This window comes from Marmota marmota, unplaced genomic scaffold, assembly GCF_001458135.2.
Source record: "Marmota marmota marmota unplaced genomic scaffold, marMar, whole genome shotgun sequence".
In the NCBI taxonomy this organism is placed as follows: domain Eukaryota; kingdom Metazoa; phylum Chordata; class Mammalia; order Rodentia; family Sciuridae; genus Marmota; species Marmota marmota.
The window spans coordinates 6834642-6855852 of record NW_025999961.1 but is presented as its reverse complement, the minus strand read 5'-3'; the positions used below and the strand labels follow the sequence as shown (position 1 = coordinate 6855852).

General features: G+C 45.0%; 1 protein-coding gene across 8 annotated transcripts in view; it reads left to right on the top strand.

Annotated features, from left to right (window-relative positions):
• Positions 1-21211, top strand: part of Pdzd2 (PDZ domain containing 2) — a 365551-nt gene that overhangs the window by 39281 nt on the left and 305059 nt on the right. The window contains exon 2 of one of the 8 annotated variants that reach the window (XM_048802938.1): positions 5907-6088. The exons of the other annotated variants lie outside the window; for them this stretch is intronic. The gene's annotated coding sequence lies outside the window, so the exon portion shown is untranslated. The remainder of the gene's footprint in view (positions 1-5906; positions 6089-21211) is intronic. 8 annotated transcript variants of the gene reach the window in all.

Below are 21211 nucleotides of genomic sequence, written 5' to 3'. Positions count from 1 at the left end.
TTTGCCACATATGCTCAGGTTTTGGTTTTTGTTTGCTTTGTTTTTTATTCATTTAGAAGTTGTTTTGCTCTAAGCTTGAATTTGGAATTCAAGAGTTTTTTTTTTTCCAAATGCAAATCAATTACCCCAATATTGAACAATCTCTATTTTCCCTAGAGATCTGAAATCTACCCTCATCATGAGTCTGTGCCAATGACTGTCAATATATATTTCCACAGTAAGCTCCTCCTCACGTAGCAGCCACCTGTCTACTAGAGCAGCCACCACGTAGCAGGCACCTGCCTGCTGACAGCTGTACTCGGATAGGTGTCTCCAGTGATGGATGGATATGATAGAGAGTCTTTGGTTTATTACTCCCACTGACAAACCTGTTCTTGCTCATCTTCTTCCGTTAATGGTGCCAGCTCATCTACCCAGTTACTCAGACCAAAGCACCAGGAGCTATCCTTGATTCCTTTCTTTTTCCCCTCTTTCATTCTAACCAACCAACAACTATGTCAAATCCGTAGCCCACATCAGACTTGCCAACATAATCACTTAATCACTTCCTCCTCAGTGATACCAGCATCACCTTTTGGATGAACCATTGCAGGTGATAGTCTTAGTTTATTTTGTATTGGTACAACAGAATACCTGAGACTTGGTCATTTGTGAAATAAATAAATAAATAAATAAATAGAGTTCTCACAGGTCTGGAGACTGGGAAGTCTAAGGCTGAGGATCTGCCTCTGGCAAGGGCCTTCTGACTGCATCATAATATGGTGGCAGAAGGCACCACATGGCGAGAGAGCAGGAGAGCAGGAGCGAGCAAACTCAGGCCTCTTCATCTTCTAGACTGTTAATCTCATTATGGGGGCCCACCCCCAGGACCTCATGTCGTCCTAATTACCTCCCAAAGGCTCCTCTCAAGCATACTCTCAACATTTAAACTTGGGGATTGAGTTTCCCACACATGAACTTGGGAGGACACATTCAGACTGTATCACAGGGGGAACCGGAATTGCATTTCTCTTGTCTTCACGATCCTTCTCTCTTCATAGTAGCTAAAGTCATTGTTTTAAAAAATGTGTAACAGATACAGGGCTCTACAGACTAAAGCCTTTGAGTGATTTTTCCATCTCAATTAGATCAAAATCCAGAGTCCCCATCAGTCCCGCCCTCACCTGCCTTCCTAGCTTCCTCTCCTGTCCTCTGTGGCCACCTTTCTGTCACGCACACAGCTCCTTCCAACCTGGGGGTCTCGGTTGGTGCCCTTCCTTTTGCTGGAATGCTCTTTTTGGTGGCCTGTTCCTAAGGTCTCAACTCAAATGTCACCCTCCTTACACTTATTGCCTTGCTTTGTGCTGTCAACACTTAACACTTTATGGATTTTGTAAGCGTACTTATTTAAGGGTTAGAATCTTTGTCCATTCTGTTAGGTGCCCAATCAGCATCTTCAACAGGGCCCGACACACAGTGGGCACTTGAACTTTTTTTCTGGAATTTTATTTTGTACCATTGCCCTGTCTATTGGTTCTTCGTTACTAATTTCCTTATATTATTGTAGCTTCATAATAAGTTTTCATGCTTGTAAGAACAGGCTTTCTCTGCCCGATGCCCCACAACCTCCTTTTCTTTCATAATTTTCCTGGCCATTATGTGTTTCTTTTTCCAGAGGAATTTTCTAAAAGTACGCCTTGCTGGCATTTTAATTGGGCTCACGTTGAATTTATGGATTAATTTGGAGAGGGGAAAAAAATCACTGAGCCTTTTAATCTAAAAACAAGTTAGACCTTTCTCTTAATTTAAAATTTTTTCTGGTTCCTAAGTAGAATTTTTAAAACTTTCTAATATAGAGAATTGAGAATATACACAAAGGTAGGAAAGTAAAATGAACCTTGCTATATCCTTCAAACAGCCCCTACGTCATCAGTTTCTGGCCATGTTTCTCTCATCTGTACCCTACATGCTCCCTCTCATACAGTTCTCAAACAAATCCCAGACATCCATCTTATTGTTTCATCTATAAATGTTTCACTATGTAGAAACGATAAAGATCCATCCTTCCTTCCTTCCTTCCATTTTTTTTTCTTTTTCATACTGGTGATTAAACCCAGGGGTACTCTACCACTGAGATACATCCATAGCCCTTTTTATTTTTAATTTTAAGTCAGGGTCTCATTTAATTGCTGAGGCTGGCCTCAAACTTGCCATCCTCCTGTCTTGACCTCCACATCATGAGCCACTGGGATTACAGGTGTGTGCTACCACACTGGGCAGGTTATTTCTTAAATATAATCATAACAGCATTATTATACCAAAAAATCAACAATATTTTCTTATCAGTAGTTCTAAAGTCTTCTTCTTCATGCATGTTTCTTATTGGCTGTCAATATGTATTTGTATATATAAATCTATATTTCTTGTTGAATACTGGTGTGTTGGAAATTTTGATATATTGATATTAGCAAAGCTGTATTTTAAATTTCTATTGCAAATAGGAATATTGTTTTCCATTACATTTTTCAAACTGTTATTTTTTATAATATTAAAACTAACAATGTTCATATATTGGCTTTGTAATCTGAGTCATTCAATTTTCCTATTGTTTCTAAACTTTTCTAGTTTTCTCACACCTGTAGTTGCAGGGTTCTGGAATAAGTGTGACAAGGGCCTAAACCCCCAGAATCTTTGCACACCTGCAATACGCACAGAGTTGTGGAGTTGGTGCAATGGTGCTAGAAGGGACCCAAAACGGATATTAGATACCAGAGGGAATTTTATTAATTTGGGGTAGGACATAAAGTGATACATTTGTGCCAGTTGTGTGGTACATACCCATACTTCCAGCTGCTTGGAAGGTGGAGGCAGGAGGATTACAAGTTCAAATTCAGCCTCAGCAACTTAGCAAGACCCTAAGTAGCTAAACACCTCTGGGATCAATCCATCCGCACCACTACCAAAAAAAAAAAAAAAAAAAAAAAGATACATTTACATAATGCAAAAGAAGTTCATTCATGAGTTCAAAGTAAGTCACCAAGTTTCAAGGAAGGGGTGTTCCCAGCAAGATCACATTAATCAGTAAAAGCTCCCAGTTGGTGATGGCCCAAGTCTGGCAGAAAAACACAGGAGCGTGTATCAGCCTGCCCAGGCTACCCATGACAAAATGCAGATCAGCCAACTTCTTTCTAATGAGGATTGCCTTCCCTATATTCCTTGTTTCTATCTGAGATTTCACTAGAATCATCTTTAACATCCATATTTATCACCAACCTTCTTTTTTATGGCAATCAAGCCTTTTCCAGCATGCACCTTAAAACTTTTCAAGCCTCTGCCCCTTACCCACTCCCATGTTTTTAGCTATTTGATACAGCAGTACCCTACTTCTTGTTATCAGAATCTGTATTTGTCAGCTCAAACTTCCCAGTGGCTTAAACAACAGAAAGGTGTTTTCTCACAGTTCTGGAGGCTTGAAGTCTGAGGTGGTGGTGCCAGCATGATCAGATTCTAGAGAAAGCCCTCTTGTATAGTGCCTGCTCCCTGTGTCCTCACATGACAGAGAAAGAGAGCGAGTCCAGTGTCTCTTCCTCTTTTCACAAGGACACCAGTTCTATGGGATCAGCCACCTCCTTCTCACCATCTCATTGACTTCATTTGATCCCAATCACTTCTTTAAATGCTGCATTTTATTGTAGTCAAATGGGGTTGGGGCTTCAACATATGAATGGAGGGGGCACAGTTCAGTTCATAACGTGACATCTAACCTTGAGCGTTATATATCACAATTCCTTATTGGAAATCCTTGGAACCAGATGTGTCTAGAACTCATCTTTTTGGCAATATTTAAGAAGGTCACTCAGTACTTCCTGAGGGGTCCGGAGTAGCACCTGTCATCTAATGAATTAAAATTTCAGCAGCCCAATGTCCGACTATTACAAGAGCAGGATGAATAAGGACTGCAAATGGCCTTGGCAGCTCAGATCAGGCAAAGCTTTGCTATCACATGCCTTACAAAACCCAGTAGGGAAAGCTTTTTGGATTAGGGAGTTGCAGACAGGATCTGTGCATGTGAGTAAGCAAAGGCCCTGGTGGGACTAAATGCATCCTCCAGGGAGTTGAAAAAGAGATAAGCAGGCCCCTTTCCCATTGTATTGGCTCCCACTGAGTGTCCACTTAGAGCACCCCAGCACCTTAGGCACCACACTCCTTACTGCCCCTGTGGCAATGTCCCAAAGAGTCATCTTCTGAGCCTCTTTCCCACTTCCCCTCCCAGCTCCCAGGAGACCCTGGGTAGGAGCTGTCTACAGCAGTGCCGAGGGGGATGGCCCAGCTGTCTCCTCACTCTGGAAAGCTGTGGAAAACCACTTCAAGGTGTTGATTACCTCCCAGGGAGCTTCTCTTTCTTTTTTCCTCAATCAAGATTGAATGAATATATGGCAGTGTTGATTTAATATTTGCTCTGCTTGAGAAAATTGGGTTTCTTTAAGCAGGGGGTAGTTAGCCGGGTCCCAATAGGGAGAAACTATTCCTTCAGTGCTTTGCCTTGTGTTGAGTTTACAGATATCCCTGGGAGTAATTAGCATTTTTAGTTACCTAAGCAGCAGCAGCATCAAAGAAAGTATCACAAGAATGTTGCGGTGTATTTGGGGACCAGCAGGACCTGGGAGCTGAATGGCCTGGTATCAGGATAGACTAGTCCAGACTCTATTTCCAGATGAAGCCACATCTGGCCATAAGGTGTTTTGTAGAGCAAGTGAAACTATAGGTCCAGCCAGCCAGCCCTTCATGTATACGTGGGCCATCTAATAAAGCAAATTAAAATATTGGTGTTAGCTGGATATAGTGCATATACCTATAATCCCAGCTACTTGGGAGGCTGAGGCAGGAAGACTGCAAATTTGATAGTAGCCTAGGCAACATAACAAGACCCTGTTTCAAAAATGTGTGTGTGTGTGTGTTAAATTTAATTCCTATGACTGCTCCTCCTGCCCCCTCCACCATACACACACTGACTAGATTCTGCTGAGCTCTGTCTTGATTGATTATATCTTTAGATTCCTGACTGGGTCCAACACTGACAAAGATTCTCCTCTGTTGCCAGAAAAGTTTCAGGAATCTTCTCTGGTGCACTGCTTTCTGGGTCAGAGAGACTTCTAGAAGGTTACGATGCTATCCTTGTAAGCCCAATTTATCATAATCTCTGTTCAAAAAGAGGCCAATGTACGGTGCTATTTTTCTGCTCTGATAGTCAATGCCAAGGCATCTCTGGGTGGGGGTCTTGGCTTCAAAGTCCTTCCTTAGGAAGGAGAAAGATAAATTTCCACAGGCCCATCAGAGCTATTTGGGTGCTGGCAAAACCCTCGAAAACGCCACTCAGGTCATTTGAGACATTGTCTCCGGTCCCCACAGTTAGTCATTCCCTGACTTTTAGAGCAAGCTAAGCCTCAGAGATAAGTCTGGTAAAAATATCATTTAGGATTGAAAAATCAGTTCAAGTCCTATGTGCAAATTCTTGAGGTGGCTGCAAAGAAGTAGGACACTGTCCATGTGGTCATGGTCATCTAACTGGAGAACAGTCCTGTAGGGCTGTTCCAGCTGCATCCCAAGCCTGGCAGCTCCTCACCCAGCTTCAGTTTGTTTGTCTGATAAATGGAAATAACTCATGCAGTTGCTAGATAACCCTGCACGCTGCCTGGGCCTGGACCACACTGGGTATGCTCAGAATATCCCTCCTCATCACATGCTGAGGATGCTCAGGATGGCACTCAGCGTCTTCCTGGAGCTGCTGGAACAAATAAACCAGGTGACTTCAACCAATAGACACTTCTTTTCTCCTAGTTTTGAAGGCCCACAACCCCAAATCAAAGCGTCAGCAGGACTGCACTGTCTCTGAAGGGCCTGAGGAGGACATTCTTTTTCTCTTCTAGCTTTGGTGGCCACACACATTCATCAGCGATGGTGTGTCCCTCCAGTCTCCTCTGCCCTCCTCTTCTCTGTGTGCTCTGCCTAGTCTCTCTGCACATCTGGAACATTTGGACGATCCAGGATGAGCACCTTCTTTCAAGATCCTGACTTCATCACTTCTGCAGAGACCCTTCTCCCAAATAAGGTGACATTCGCAGGTTTCAGGAATTAGAATTGGAATTAGGGGGAGGCACCATCCAGCTCACTACACTCAGTAAATAGCACCTGTGATGACAATGATGGTGATAACAAGTGTCACCTGTGATTGTGATAATGGAGTTGAGACCATGATGACGATGATGATGACAATGTAAAACAAGAAAGCAGCAGAGGGGAGCCTGAGATGGCACAAGTATCAGGACCAGGCTCTGGCCTGACTCATTGCCTGCCATTCACTTGCGTTCACTCCTGCTTCTTCAGCTTTGCCCCTTGGGGCTTTCTACCCCCAAGACTAGTAGGTCAACTCCTATCAGCCAGAATGTAGAGGGACCGTGCTGTTCTGCAGGCCAGTGGCCTCCTGTGTGTTGTAGTTGGTCTACAGAAGTCCAACAGGCCCATTTGATCCAGCCAGGCCCATGGCCAGCAGCTGAGAGGATCTGTGGTGCTGCCCAGGATCCAGCACTTTCATCCAGCTGGCCACCAGCCACTGCCCAGGCTTTCAGGAGGACACCCTGCCATCCAGGCCCTGGAGAGTCAGCGACTCCCTGAGGCTGTGGGTGGAACAGCTTTCCCTTCCAGCTGTGAACGCTGCTGTCCAGATGGCCACTGCTTGGCGTAGGTTTGGTGCCTTGTTTGTTTAACAACTTCAGGGTGGGAAGAGCCAGCTTTTGGATTTGGCAAGGCCCTTGGTGTGCAAAGTGAAATCCCTGGCGGAGAGAATGCAGCGGTGGTGGTGGTGCGGGGGGGGGGGCTGCTGTGCAGCTAGTGATCAGATAGAGGCTTTTGGGCCCTCTGCCTGCTCAGGCCTGCAGGTGGTGGTGGGGGCGGCGAAGATCAGCAAAACTCTTTTCTATCTCCTTTACTAATGAAGATTTGGGGCTGGGCCTTCTCCTAGAACCCCCATGAGGTTGCTCAGAATGATGCTCAGTGTCTGTGTGCATTCAGAGCCTCTGAGGATCAGCTTGAAGTCCGAGTTGCTTTCTTATCAAAGTTTACATGGCACTGGAGGAGATCTGCTCTCCGGTTCACTTGTTCATTTCCCATCCACATATCAATGGAGGGGCAGTGGATTTCTGGCCCAGAGTTTGGAGATTTGGAGTCTAGTTCCAGTTCTGTCCTTAACTTTAAGGAAGTCATTTAAACACCAAGTTTCAGATGCCTCACCTGGACAATGAGGTGGGGGAGATCTTAACCCAGCCTGCTGCCCATGCTTAGGAGAGGTGCAAATGGCATTTTCTCTCTTAGAGCTCTTTGGAAATGAATCATCCCTACAAAACTGCACAGGATTAAATATAGTTTTTAGAGAAAATGATAATAATGTGGGCAACTCCTAACTAAAGTGCTTTTGCAATGATAGTGAGTGGCTTTGAAATGTCAAAGACAACAATACTCATAGAATGTTAAAAGCCAGAGATGACTGTAGGGCTGTCTTCAGCCATGGGGTATCTGGGCCTGACATGCATTCTTAGGGGGCATTAGCTCATGTTTTTGAATCCATGCTAACTGGTGTGTAGGAGGTGCTCCGGGAAATGCTGAGTGACTCAGTGGTCACCTGGGTCCTCCTACTACATCACTTGTAAGGAAGGAAACCTTGGAGTTGAAATGATACTGGGTGCTCCATTTACACTCTGTAGGTGATTCTTTCCTGAGTGTGTCATGTTCTCCCCACCCCTGCATTGGCTGTGCCCTTGGCCCAGATGACATCTATGTATATATTTATTTATGCACTGTTGTATTTATTTTTGCATGTGTTAGATTATATTTATTCTTCAGAATCTACCTTGAATGTTGCTGGGTCCTCAGAGAAGCCTTTTCCAGCCTCTGAGGCTAAGTTGGTCCTCTGTTCCTACCTCCTCCAGTCCTAGGTGCTCCATCAGGGCTGGGCTGGGAAGAGGAGAACTAGTCACAAAAACTCGGGTTAAATAACTTCAAAAGTTATTTGAAGGCCCATAGTCACAAAACCCATCAAGGTTAATGATATTTCAGTGGCATATTTTTTTAAAAATCACAGTAAATGCCAACAAATCTACATGGAACCTAATATAGATATCTATTAAAATATAGACCCGCTCTCACCCTACAGTTGAATGACTCAGCCTCACCTCCACATATCCCAGCCCTGTCCGTGGACCTGTCTTTATCTAAAATGTTGATATTTTGCTCATCATGCATTTTTGCATTGACTTTGATTTAGTAAAAGGCTGATTTAAGATATTGGTTATCTTGGTGACTGAGTTGGTTTTTTTTTGTTGTTGTTTTGTTTTGTTTTTCCTGTGTTTCTTCTATTTTGTGCCCAAGGCTCCTTCTGACTTGCTTCTTGGCATATACTCCCTTAGGTGCTTATTTATTTTCAGGGTTTCCCGTGAGCTCTGAGGGCAGGGACAGCCACTTTATATTTGGGTGTAATAAAGGTCTAACTGGGCCTCCTTGGCCAGCCCTTGTTTTCCCCTCCTCCTCCTCATCTTGAGTACAGAAATAGCTCTTCCTTGTGTCCTGCCCAGGCCAACCTCAAAAGCGTTTGGTGACGGCTGTGTATTCTACGGAAGGTTCAATGGGGGAGGCAGAGGAGCATAACATCTTTAAAATTCTACCTTACGCATCTTTTAATTCTCTTCTCCAAAGTTCTTCACTCCCACCAGCTGTCCTATCTCCCCCATCCTTCTTTTCATTCCTACAGCCTCTAAGAAAGGAAGGAAGGAAGGAAGGAAGGAAGGAAGGAAGGAAGGAAGGAAGGAAGGAAGGAAGGAAGGAAGGAAGGAAGGAAGGAAGGAAGGAAGGAAGGAAGGAAGGAAGGGAAAGAAAGAAAAGAAAAAACCCAGCATTCCAGTTTCTGTCCTCAGCTTGTACACCCACTGAGCAAAACAAATGCCCAACCATTTATCCTGGAGATTTCAAGTCTTAAATCTTATTCCTTAAGGGGGAAGTGTTTTAGTCAGCTTTTTCACTGCTGTGACTAAAAGACCTAACCAGAAAAAATTGTAGAGGAGAAAAAGTTATTTGAAGAGTCATAGTTTCAGAGGTCTCAGTCCATTCCTCGGGCTCAAGGTGAGGCAGGACATCATGGCCGAAAAGTGTGGCAGAGAGAAGCAGCTTACATCTTGATCAGAAAGCAGAGAGAGAGTCCACTCTCCAGACAAATATATACCCAAAGCTAAGCACCAATCCCTACCTCCTCCAGCCACACCCTACCACATTAGTTCCCACTCAGTTAATCCCTATCGGGGGATTAAATCACAGATTGGGTTAAGACCCTTACAGTCCAATCATTTTTCCTCTGAACCTTCTTACACCATCTCACACATGAGCTTAGGGGACACCTCACATCCAAACCATAACAGGATGGAGATTGTGGGAGGTGGTCTTGGTGAATCACCACCCAGGAATGCAGCGCTGCCTCTTAGAGGGGCTCAGTGAGTGACTGATAAATGAATGGATTCATGAAGAAAGGAAGGAGGCCTAGGTACAGGAAGTGGGGGACCAGGGGAGGAACTTATAACATTTCTTTCAGGAGATATTCGAGGGGCTTAGGCAACTTGCAATGGTATCCTTACTGCTTTCTATCAGCAATACATAAATTCATGAGAAGCCTATCCTATAGCCATATGAAGAATTTTCTGCGCCCCTCACCCTTTCTGTTCACTGCTGTTCCTAGTTCTAGGTACCTTTACCCATAAGCACTGGCCAACAGGGACAACTAAAAGAACCTGAATGAGCCCATCCTATGCTAGGGACAGAGTGTTCAGCTCATCTTTTGAAGGCTCTGTGATTTTCTTGGTGGCCCACGAGGGTTCTGTGTCGTCGATGCATCCTTGACTCTCAGGCCACGGAGTTCCTACTTTCTTGCATAGAGATTCCAGAACCAGACTTGGCTGTAGCCAAGACCTGCTCCCAGTCTGTGAGGGGTCAAGGAGTCTGGTCCTTCATGAAGTATGACCCAGGCATTCTAAGTGTTGTCAGGCAGTAAGTAGAAGCAGTTCACAGTAGGAAGCTTAGAAATAAGAATAGAAGGAAAATGAAAAGTCACCTGGAATCTTGCCCCAGGAGATAACCTCAGCTAGGCAGCTCCTCACATTCTCTTTAGGCTTCCTTCCATGTCTCTTTGCAGAAAGTGGTGATTTTGCAAGAGGAAAGAGCCTATTGCTTGCTCTGCTTCCGATGTAGCCCTCTAGCACTGAACCAGGAGGCTGGGACAGGGACACATTGGCATGAAACCTCTGCAGCTGCCCCCTTGAGTATAGAGAGGCCTGTGAGATCCCTGTTCCAAGTCAAGGAGCCTGGGGACTTGATGCTGGCAGGATGCTCTGGGTAGTGGCCTTGTGCCTCCAGGGCCTTAGCCCAGGATGCAAGTCTTTGCCTCCTTCCTTATTCCTTTACATCACCTCTCACCAGGCAGGAGGTGCTGATGTCAGTTGTGGACACAGGTTTTATTAGGCTGTGACTCTGTTTTGGTAACACTGGAAGAAAGAGAGAGAGAGAAGCAGCACCGAGTGTCCACTAAGGGCTAACAGCTTTCCACACATAACTGCATGTGCTCCTCACAACTTATGATGTGGATCATGTTCCCCATATTATAGATGAGGAAACCAAGGCTGGGGAAGTCAAGCAGGTGCCTCAGGGTGACACAAGAAGTACCTGCAGTCCTGTGTGGGTGCACCTTCAGAGGTTTGTCATCTTACTGTGGTTTGTGGCAGGGCTGGAGGTCAAAAAGGGTTTGCCTTTGCTTGTGGTGTTTCCTTTCTCTCAGCAGTGAAGAACACTCCTGATCATTGATGTGCTTTGGGGTTTGATGTTGTTTATTGCACACAAGGCTGCTGGTTTTCATTGACTCATTCCACAGATATTTGTAATGTGCTCCAAGCACTGAGCTGTCATTAGTGATAGGAAGTGAGGTAATCCTTCAATGAATTTGTGTTTTGGTGGAGTAGAAAGATATGTACACAACCCTTGTCTTTCACATGGTAAGTGCAGTGGTAGAGTATAGGAGAGGAATACAGAACCATCTAAAGAAAGTGGATGTGGGGCAGGCTAGGGGATCACATCCCAGAGGAAGCACTTTTTGATCTGAGTTTTGAAGGCAGAGAGGTGTGAAGCAGAGTGTCTAGGAAACCACACAAAGTTCATGATGGCTGAAATTGAGGGGGCAGAAGGCAGCCTGGATGGCTTAGGAGTGCCTGATTAGAAAGGAAACTGAGTGATAACACTAAGGTGTCCAATGGCAGTAATCCCCCCTCATCTGTGCTTTTGTGTTTTGTTGTTCATTACCTTCAGTCACCTGCAGTGGGAAAATATTAAATGGAAAATTCCAGAAATAAACAATGCATGAGTTTTAAATTGCACATCATTCTGAGAAGCAGGACAAAATCTCATGCTGTCTGTTGTTTCCCACCCAGGACGTGAATCATCTGGTTGTCCAGTGTACCCACGCTGTTTACACAACCTGCCCGTCAGTCCCCTGTTGGTTGTGTGACCAGATCCACTGTTGCAGTATTGCTTGCTTACTTGTGTTCTAAGAGTAGTGACGCCAGCAATTCAAATGAGTGAACACAGTAAAAGACATCTTGAGAGAAAGAGAGATCACATTCACATAGGTTTTATTAGTGTATTTTACTTGTTTTATCTTAATATTAGTTATATGTTGATCTCTCACTATAAAAACTAATTTATAAATTAAACTTTATCATAGGTATATTGTTATAGAGAAAAAAAGCAGTACACACCTGCACATACACACACGAGAGAGAGAGAGAGAGAGAGAGAGAGAGAGAGAGAGAGAGAGTGAGTGAGTTCAGTACCTTCATAGTCTTAAGCATCCACCAGGAATCTTGGAATGAATCCCCTGTGGGTAAGAGGAGATGTTTGTGGTCCCAGAGCTTGGGGAGCTACTGAAGGATTTTAAGGATCAGCTCCACATGATAGAAAGACCACCCTTTGGTTTCTGAGTGCAGGATGGCGTGGGTGGGACAGACAAAGAAGAGTCCACTGCAGTGGAGAAGTGATTTGTCCTGGGACAGCCGGGCAGAGGCCATGGGCACGGATGTGAGGAGGCAAGATGTGAGAAAGAGCAAGAGGAGGACTCCGTGCTATGAGAAGGGGAGTTGGGCCCAGAGGGAGCAGCAGAGTAAGAAAACAAAGGCCATACCTGCTTGTGGACTGAGGCCAGCAGTGCATGGTGGGGCCTTTCAGGAGATGGGGGACAGAGGGAGAGGTGAGGCCTTGGAGGGAGTTTGCATAGGCGAGGGCTGGTAGACCAGTTGGAGGAGGATGAGCATGAAGGACATGTGAGTGGAGGGATGGTTCTAGGTGTAAACTGTGAGGACTGTGCTTTATCCCACAACCCTTTTCCCTTCCTATGTCTCTGCTCCCTTCTATCCTCCCTCCCCCCAATCTCGTGCTGCCAGTCCTTTCATTTAGGTGGCCCCTGCCTTATCCCTTTGTGCACTTTGCTCGGGCCTGGGAGGCACATGCCCTGCAAGGCCCTGCTGTTGTTCCCAGGAAGGTAGTTTTGCATTCTTTCCATTTTACAGACTGAGGCAAAATGTTTAAGCTCTTCTACATGTTTTGTCCATTGAGGGATGGGCATTTTCTGACCAGAGAGAAGAAGGGAAGTGGGGGGTATTGTAAGTTGGCCAAGACTGGCCTTGTTTTAGCATTGGAAGTCCCACATCCCAATAAATTCTTTAGGCAAGCTGGTCACCTTAGACTTTGTGGGGAAAGGGGGTGGGGGGGAATCTTCCTGAAGAACCAGGAGTGCTCTGAGCTTCGACTCCCATCTCCCAGGGGTGCTACCTTGCTACAGGTTCCCAATCCCTTTGTCCCTGGGACACAGTTGCCGGGTTTTATAGAGGCTGCCTCTGGCTGTGTCCTAGTAGGGGACAGGCCTGCATGTTAAGAGACCTGAGTCCCAGTCTCCAGGGATTGAGCACATAATGGATCCACCACATTTATCCAGCAACCTAGGTTTCACAAGGAAAAGGGTCAAAGTGGAAGCCTGAATAAGTCTTTCCCCTGACCTCTTCAACAGCTGACCTCTAGCCATACACACAGGTGTCTCTACTTACAATCCCTTCTGCAGACCCAGACCTGATGGCTTCCTGTTTTATTTAGAAAATCCAATACCCATTCTAACCTCCCAAAGCCCACACTCTGCACAGGGCTGCCAGTGCCCGGAGCAGCTTTGATGTCACACATTTGCATCTGGGAACATAACTCTCGTCCTCTCTTGCATTCAGAAACCATGGGGATGATGAGCAGATGTTTTTCTAATAATGAGAAGATGTGCAGGCGCCGACACACGAGAATAGTTTCCAGTCCGTAAGTTAATTAGCAAGCTGGGGAGCCCAGATAAATAAAGCTCTCTGTTTCCTTTCCTGCAGTTTAAAATATCAAATCTGGAGGTTCCCTCCCTGCTCTCTCCTCCACCCCAAGCATCAGGATTTGAGGGGAAGCATTTAGATACTTGGTAATTGGCGCGCATGGAACTGGCTTCCCGGCAGCCACAGGGCCTGTGTGCCTACAGAAGCGCCAGCTCAACGTGGAGTCAATTCTCAGTTTATCATTGGTTGATTTTCTATCTCCATCCCACCCCTAGCCTTGCCTTAGTTGTTCTTCATTTTTACTTTCTTGAGAGCTTTCTAGCAGCGTTACTGGGATAGAGAAGAGGTGGGAGTTATGGGGCTTTGGTGCCAAGTCCTCTGGGAGCACTTTTTTTTGTCTCCTACAATCGTTAAGCAGCTCCATTTTAGGGGCATTGTTGCCTTTCCCCATTGTACAGATGGCAAAACCAAGGCTCAGACAAGCAACTTCAGCTGTCCCAAAATCTTCTCCTTTTTGAAAAGTCCTAAATAAGACCCATACCTGGTTAGGGACTCTCATGGGACCCTTGCACAGAGAGGGACTTCCCCTTGGACACCAATTGGCTGTTTGGAGATCTAAGAGAAGAGGTCAGCCTCCAACTCTGGGAGTCCACTTTGCCTCCTCCTCCTCAACCCATCTCACTTCTAAAATTCTGCCCTAATGCTCTTCCCTGTTCCCCCTGAAAAATGGTCAAAAAGTGTTTCCAAGCAGGTTGAATGATCTTCTCTAGAAGTCAAAGAGAAAGAAAGCCTGAGAAATTCTTGATACTTATTCCAGCCCAGAAGAGCCCGTGTTTCTTCTATAAAAATATAATCCTCTGAATTTGAGACTTGGAGTTGAATGAGTGTGTTCCCCTGGTGGATGGTGTGTTTACTGAAAATCCGTGTCTGTTGCTAACCATGCTTTGAAACAAGAGACATGTGTTTTTAATAGAATTGCAAGTTTTATGCCTTGTTAAAAATACCCACATGGACGCTGGCTTGGAGGATGCAGGCGGGATGTTGCAGAGGGGCCATGAATTCCATTCCCAGCCTGCTGGGACCCAGGAGAGGAAGCAGGGAAGGATGGCCTGTGCCCTTGCAGTATTGGATTCTGTGGAGCCTCCCTGTTTTCTTTTGGAAGTGACCACTGGCCGCCAGCTGGCCTTCTCAGCCCCACCCGACGTGGAACAGCAACGGGTTTTCTCCTCCCCAAGTGGGAAGGACAAGGGACTCAGTTTTTTGCTTCCAGAGCAGCTTTTGCCCTAATTGCGAAGAGCGTCCATTGGATTTTGTGGAAAGCCTGAATAACAGGGTGCTTTAAAGGAAATGCAGCCCTTATGACTTAAAGGAGCAGGGGTAAGAGCCACACCCCACACAAGATGTCTGGTAATACTCATGGTCCCCAACATAGTGCCTGTCCCCAAAGGGATGCCTCAAAGTCATTCCTGGACTTCAGTTGTCAACACAATATGTGTTCTTTTTTTCTGATTATAGAAGAAATAGCTATATAAAAATGAAGTCGATTTTCATTAATAATTTTACACCCATAGATGCTGTTCATTTCTAAGACATTTCTTCTCAATTTTTTCCCGTGTGTATGTATATATGTAAATAGAATGCTAACACAATTGAGATCATACCAACATAACGGTACGTTGTGTGCATATTCCAATTTCATTAAGGAGCCTTTAAAATGTGTTTCTTAAAAAAAAAAATCAATATGTAATACTCCATCCAGAGGGTACCCCACCCGTGATTGAACTAGTCCTCTTTTTCTCAAGTGCTTTGAATGCAGATTTTTCCTATTATAGAAAATATTGTAATATTCTTCCCTTTACTCTTAATTATGTGAAATGTTTCTTTTGTTTGAAGTATCCTTGCTTTTTTTTCCCATGGTAAATGATGGATGTATTTTAGCAATGAAAATCAGGAGAACTTTCCTCACCCTAGTTAAGGAACCATGTATTGTTTTGTTAAGAGGGTCAGATTTTAAAATTAAAATAGTGAGCGAGAAGGAGAGGGAGAATATTTGCACATTCTCTTGCATAACCTAGATTGTATTGTGTGAATTGAGAATACACGGTAGGTATGTGCTACATTCCCTCCCAGAGTTTACTGTCTGCCCCCAAAGAAGCCTGATTTGTACACTAGTAAGAATTAGAGAATAATGCTACAAGGTAAAAGAATACTACAAGGTGTCCAACTTTGGTGGATGAATATGTACTAAGAGAAGACTGATAGGAGGAAATCCTTGCATTTTCTGGCACCATTAAAGACTTCTGCAGAGAGATGGGATTTGTAGTTGATCTTAAAGAATATCTGGGATTTAGGAAGATGGAAAACTACCTTGTATTGAGCACCTACCATGTGTTTTTTGCTTTATACATATCACCTCATTTATTCCCCGCAATTGCCCTACCTATTTATTGTTAAAGAGCAATTAAACTCTTAGAAAAATATGGTGTTTAATAAGATCATAGATTTATAAAGCATAAATTTGGAAATATTTGTGAGTACAGTGTGATTGAAATAGACACAGAAAGATAATTTTTTTAAAAAAAGAAGAAATCAGGGCATAGGGAAAATATGAATAGTAAGAACGAGATAGAGAGAATGTAGGATTTCTGCTGGTTTTGTTCACTGATCCCACACAACCGGATTGATGACTGCATGTAGTAGGTATTAATACATATTCGTGGCATGAAAGAACAGATGAATGAAAGGGGTGGTCAAGATGTTTGCCATGTGGTCATATATACATTGCTGGTGGTTAGATGCATTTTTTACTTTGAGCTTTCTTATAGTCAGCACATAGGGTAACATGTTCCAAAATGACCTCAGTTTGTAAGTAAGGAACCGGTTTAACAGTGTGGAGACAGGATTTAACCTGGTGGCATGTGGGAGAAAGTGGGATTGGACTCCAAGGAGAGGGACAGCTACCGGCGGGGTTTGAAGGGGTGGATGGGAAGTATAGGAAAGCAAAGAAGTCTGTTTAGCACTTAGGCATGTGGAGGGTGGGGAGCAGCCTCCTTTCTTGGATAGAAAGCAGACTTATTTAAAAGCAAAGTAGTCCCATCATTTCCTTCCCAGATCTTTACCCTCTGTTAGGAACTAAATGGTGCCCTGGCCCCTGCAAACTTCATGTGCTAACTCACTAACACCCAGTCTGACTGTTCTGGAAGATTATGCCTTTAAGAAGGAAATTCAGGTTAAATGAGACAAGAAGGATGGAGCCCTGGCCCAAAAGGAAGAGTCACTAAACACCTCTATTTTTCCAAGCATGCATCTGTACATAGAAGCAAAGCCCAGCACCTTGATCTTGCACTTCCAGCCTCCAGAACTGAGAGCGAATAAATATTTTCCCTGTTGTTCAAACCATCCAATCTGTGGTGTTTTTGTTAAGGCAGCCGAGCAAATGAACACACCCTCTGCAGAAACACGGAAGACAGATTCACACCGAGCTGTAGACTACTGGAAATGTCACATTTAGTCCCAGAAGCCCAAACATCGCAGAGTTGTTCATTTTTTACAAGAGGCTTGAAACAGGATCGATTCCTTTTTCTGTTCCTGCATATCTGGGAGCTGCCTCATCTCCTCTGCAGTAGTAACAGCAGCTCACGGAGGCCTTCATTCTCAAAGGGATGCAACAATACCAGACTAAGGGTGGCAGGAAAGGCCATGCCCATGCAGAGTGGACTGATGGAGCTCAGTCTCTTCAATTTTGGTCTGGCATTTTCCACTCTATCTTTTGCAACCTTTTTATCTAAATCCCTAGCCCCTGGTGGCCCATCCCTGCTCCACTCTGATCACAGATATGACTCACCCACAATTATAAATTCAAATTGTATATCATGGGAGTAGATGGTAGGGGGACAACTATGGTCACTGCATACCCCTCACTTATGGCATCTGCTCCCAACCATAAATGCCCATGGGAAACTGGTGTCCCTGGGGTGGGGCCACATGGCAGGAGCCTGGGCGTTTGTTTTACTTTTGCTGTCTTCTGGGTTTGGTTTATACTATTCTTTTCCATCTGGCTTCTAGAACCCCCAAAGCTATTTTTAAAGCAAAATTGTGGCTTCTGTTTTGACATAAGAGGAAAGGCCGTCTCCAAAGATCATTCATTATTTGTTGGTAAAGTTTGTACAGCATGTGCCCTGATCGATTCAGGGGAGTAGGACTCACCAAGTCTACATCACACGTCTGCTAGAATTGTGCAACACCATGGACCTGAATCTGGACTTATGACCCTGTATCGGGTCAGGGTCAGTTTAGGGTCACCCATAGCCCAGGCCTAATCTCATGCTGTTTTTATAAATCATTAAGAAAAGTCCCCAGCTTTAGTCTTCTCCTTTCAACTCCTGTTCTAAACCTCTTCGAGCCTCAACTTCCTCATCCTTAAAGAATTGAGTAGAGCCCCACCATATCAGGTCATTGTGGGGACCCATGTGCAAAGCACCTAGTATAGCATTTGGCATGCAGCAAGTTGTCATTTGTAATTTTTTAAAAAGTACAAATTTCCACAAGTTCCAGTGATACCATCTGAGAATAAATGAGATTTGAGGAGTGCTTTTGATCTGCTGAGTGTCTTTGAGATGCCTCCAAGTCTTAGTATTCAGGCCAGGGTCAGAACTCTCAAGGCTTGTCCAGATGCCAGGTCCATCCATGCAGGATGCTCATCAGTGAATGGATCTTGGTAGGAGAATCTGGGCTGCCCTTTTGCTAAAACAAAACCAGAAAAGCTTATCTCTTGTGGCTTTGCACTAGAATATGCAATCCAACCTAATTAAAGAGCAGAGGGTACACATGCATACCACTAAACCAGAAAATGTACTATAATCTGAGCTACTGTGTGTGTGTGTGTGTGTGTTTGTGAGTGTGTGTGTATGCGTGCGCGCTAGAGGATAGAAAGGAGGGCTTAAAATAGAGTAGAGGATCCATTTTTCCTGGAGTGAGGTTTTCAATGAGATTTTGCATAGGGAACTGTATTAGTCAGTTTTGCATTACTACAACAAAATACCCAAGGCAACTAACTTAATAAAAAGAAATGGTTTACTTATGTTTTTGGAGGTTCAGTTCCAAGATGGAGTGGCCCAATTGGTTTGGGCCTCTGGCAAGTATGCCAAATGGCAATGGCAAGGTTCACATCAAAGCAAATAGTCACATATCAAGCCATAGTGTAGAGATAGAAAGAATGGGGTCCTATAATCCCCACTGAGGTCATGCCCCCGGGGACCTAAGGACCTCCCATTAGCTTTCATGTCTTAAAACTCTACAGCATCTCCCAATGTCATCACCCAAGATCTTTGGAGGACACTCCCCAAGTCAAACCACAGCCAGACCCCAGAGCAGAAGCAAACCTGTGCTTGATTGTGTCTACCTGCCCTACACCGAGGGGACCCTAAAAGACACACACAAACCACAGTATATGCAGGGAGCCTAGGGTGAAGTTTTCATGAAGCTTTCCTAAGAGCTCTCCACCTCCATGCCCCTCCTCACAGGGAGGTAGAGGACCCAGGTCACTTCTTATCTGTGACTTATCTGTGGGTGTCTGATTGCAGACCTCACCAATTCCTCTTTGAATCTGAATCCTATGTACAAGTCTCAGGGCTCTCATGTAAAACGAGATGGTCGACCCCTGTGAGCTTAGGGCGACCCCAGGTTTCATCAGCCAGGCACATTCTCGGTGTACCCCATGGCTGAGGCAGCATGGGGGCATCCACAGTAGCCTTGCAGGCTTTTCTTGGTGGATTAAACCAGTGCTCTTTCCAGTCCCCAGCCCAAGCACTGGCTGCAGGTCTCAAGGGCACCAGCCTCAGAAGGAGGAGATCTTTGCCCTTTGTATCTCTTAAAAATAGAATAACAAATAGACAACCCATGGAAATTTTGTGTCTTGAAGTCAGTAATTAACTTGGGTTCTTGAGAAATTGTACATGTCAACTCAAAGGAGAAAAGTTGGCAGTGAGCCGAGACCAAGGCTGTGGGTGATCAGAAGTGTGGTGTCTTGGTTCAGAATGCAGGTTCCCAGCCTGTCCTGGATGTGGGAAGGCCCTGGGGACTTGCAGGGATCAGCATAAGAACACAGAGCCCTGAGAAGTACTTGCAGTCCAGTGGAGTGGGCGGGGCGTGTACACAGACAACGGGGTTAGCCACGCCACAGTACAATCCACCCCAAACTTAGTGGGTTAAGAGAAGAGTCAATGTATTGCTCGTGATTCTTTGGGCCAGGAATCTGGGCAATATTTGGCTAAGCAGTTTTCTGCTTCATGTGGCATTGACTTAAGTCCCTCGATAGGATCCAACTTGTGTCTGGACTGGTCCAGAGGGTCCAGGAAGACTTTGCTCTCAGGTCAAAGGCTAAGCAGGGAGGAGCAGGAAGGCTGAGTACAGCAGGCTTACTTTGTTGTGTGGCCAAGACTCTCTCTCTCTCTGTCTCTCTCTCTCTCTCTTTCTCCCTGTGGTCACAGGGCCTCTTCCTTTCCATTGGGTCTCTCCATCTGGTCTGTTTAGCCAGGTCACCAGATTTTTGCATGGCAGCTCAGCGCTCCCAAAAGAGAGGAAGAAACTGCTAATCTTGTTAAAGGTGAGAAACACACTGGCATAGTGTCCCTGCTGCCATATTTCAATGATGGAGCAGTCACAGAGCAGCTCAGGTTCAAAGAGGCCACCTCAATAGGGAAGTGACATGTGTGCACAGGAAGGAAAGGCATTGCAACCGTCACCTTTGGGGATGAGCTACTACAGGGATCCTTTGGAAGAATGGGAAAGATTCAAAGCCTAGGGCCACTTCCAGGGTAGTCAAGGGCAATGATGCCACAGTGCCTTTGATGGTGCAAGGGTATCCGCCTGCTACAGTACAAGATCGGTATTCCTCTGACTCCAGGAATGAGATAGAGCAACATGAACTTCCCTTGCTTCCCAACCTGGACACATTCAGCCCCAGAGTTAATTGCCAGCTTACTTCATTTTCTCCCAGGGAAAGCAATGATTTTCATCAGGAGTGTCACTCGAGTATTGGTGGCTACCTGGAGCACAGTGTGGAGGATTCTAAGGCCACATCAAGCCTCAGTGCCGTGATCTATTAGCCATGTCTCCCTGGGATATGGAATTGAGGAGGGGCATCACGTGTACCATTCAGATTTGTTCTAAGTCCAACCATGCTGTACTCTTACCAGAAGGGAGACAGTTATATTTATTGGCCCCCAAACTTGCCTTGTGATTTCCCACATTCTCCATTTGCATTTCCTCCTGTGATTGCCTGCAGCCTGCCTGGCGTGCAAAGTCAGCCTACTCCTCCAAGCTTTGCAGAGCCACCCAGCTTCTAGATTTCTATAGCTTTAGGCTGAGTGACTTTCCACCATTAGACACTATCAGCATTGTTAATTATCTTTTCATCTGCATGCTACACATTCCCAATTAGGTTGTTGGATATTTGAAGTCAAAGACACATCTTGATACTCATTCTTCCAACTCCAGGTAAGTCGGATTTTCTCCTGATAGTAATGACTTGAACATCAGAGGAAGTTTTGAATATATGAAATCTACCCCTTCAGACAGGCGTCAGTGGTAGAAATGGGTTTATATTCACAGGCTGGGCTCAATAGGGCTTGCCTGGATTGGAAATAGGGTGATCCTATTGGGTCAGCGTCCCCCTGTAATGGACCTGGCTGAGGTGGTTGGGCAGCCAGTGCTGATGCTTTTGCAATTCCTGATGACATGTCCATGAGTTCACGTGTGTCCAGGACCCCACTGTTTCTATTTCCTGTTGTTTGAAT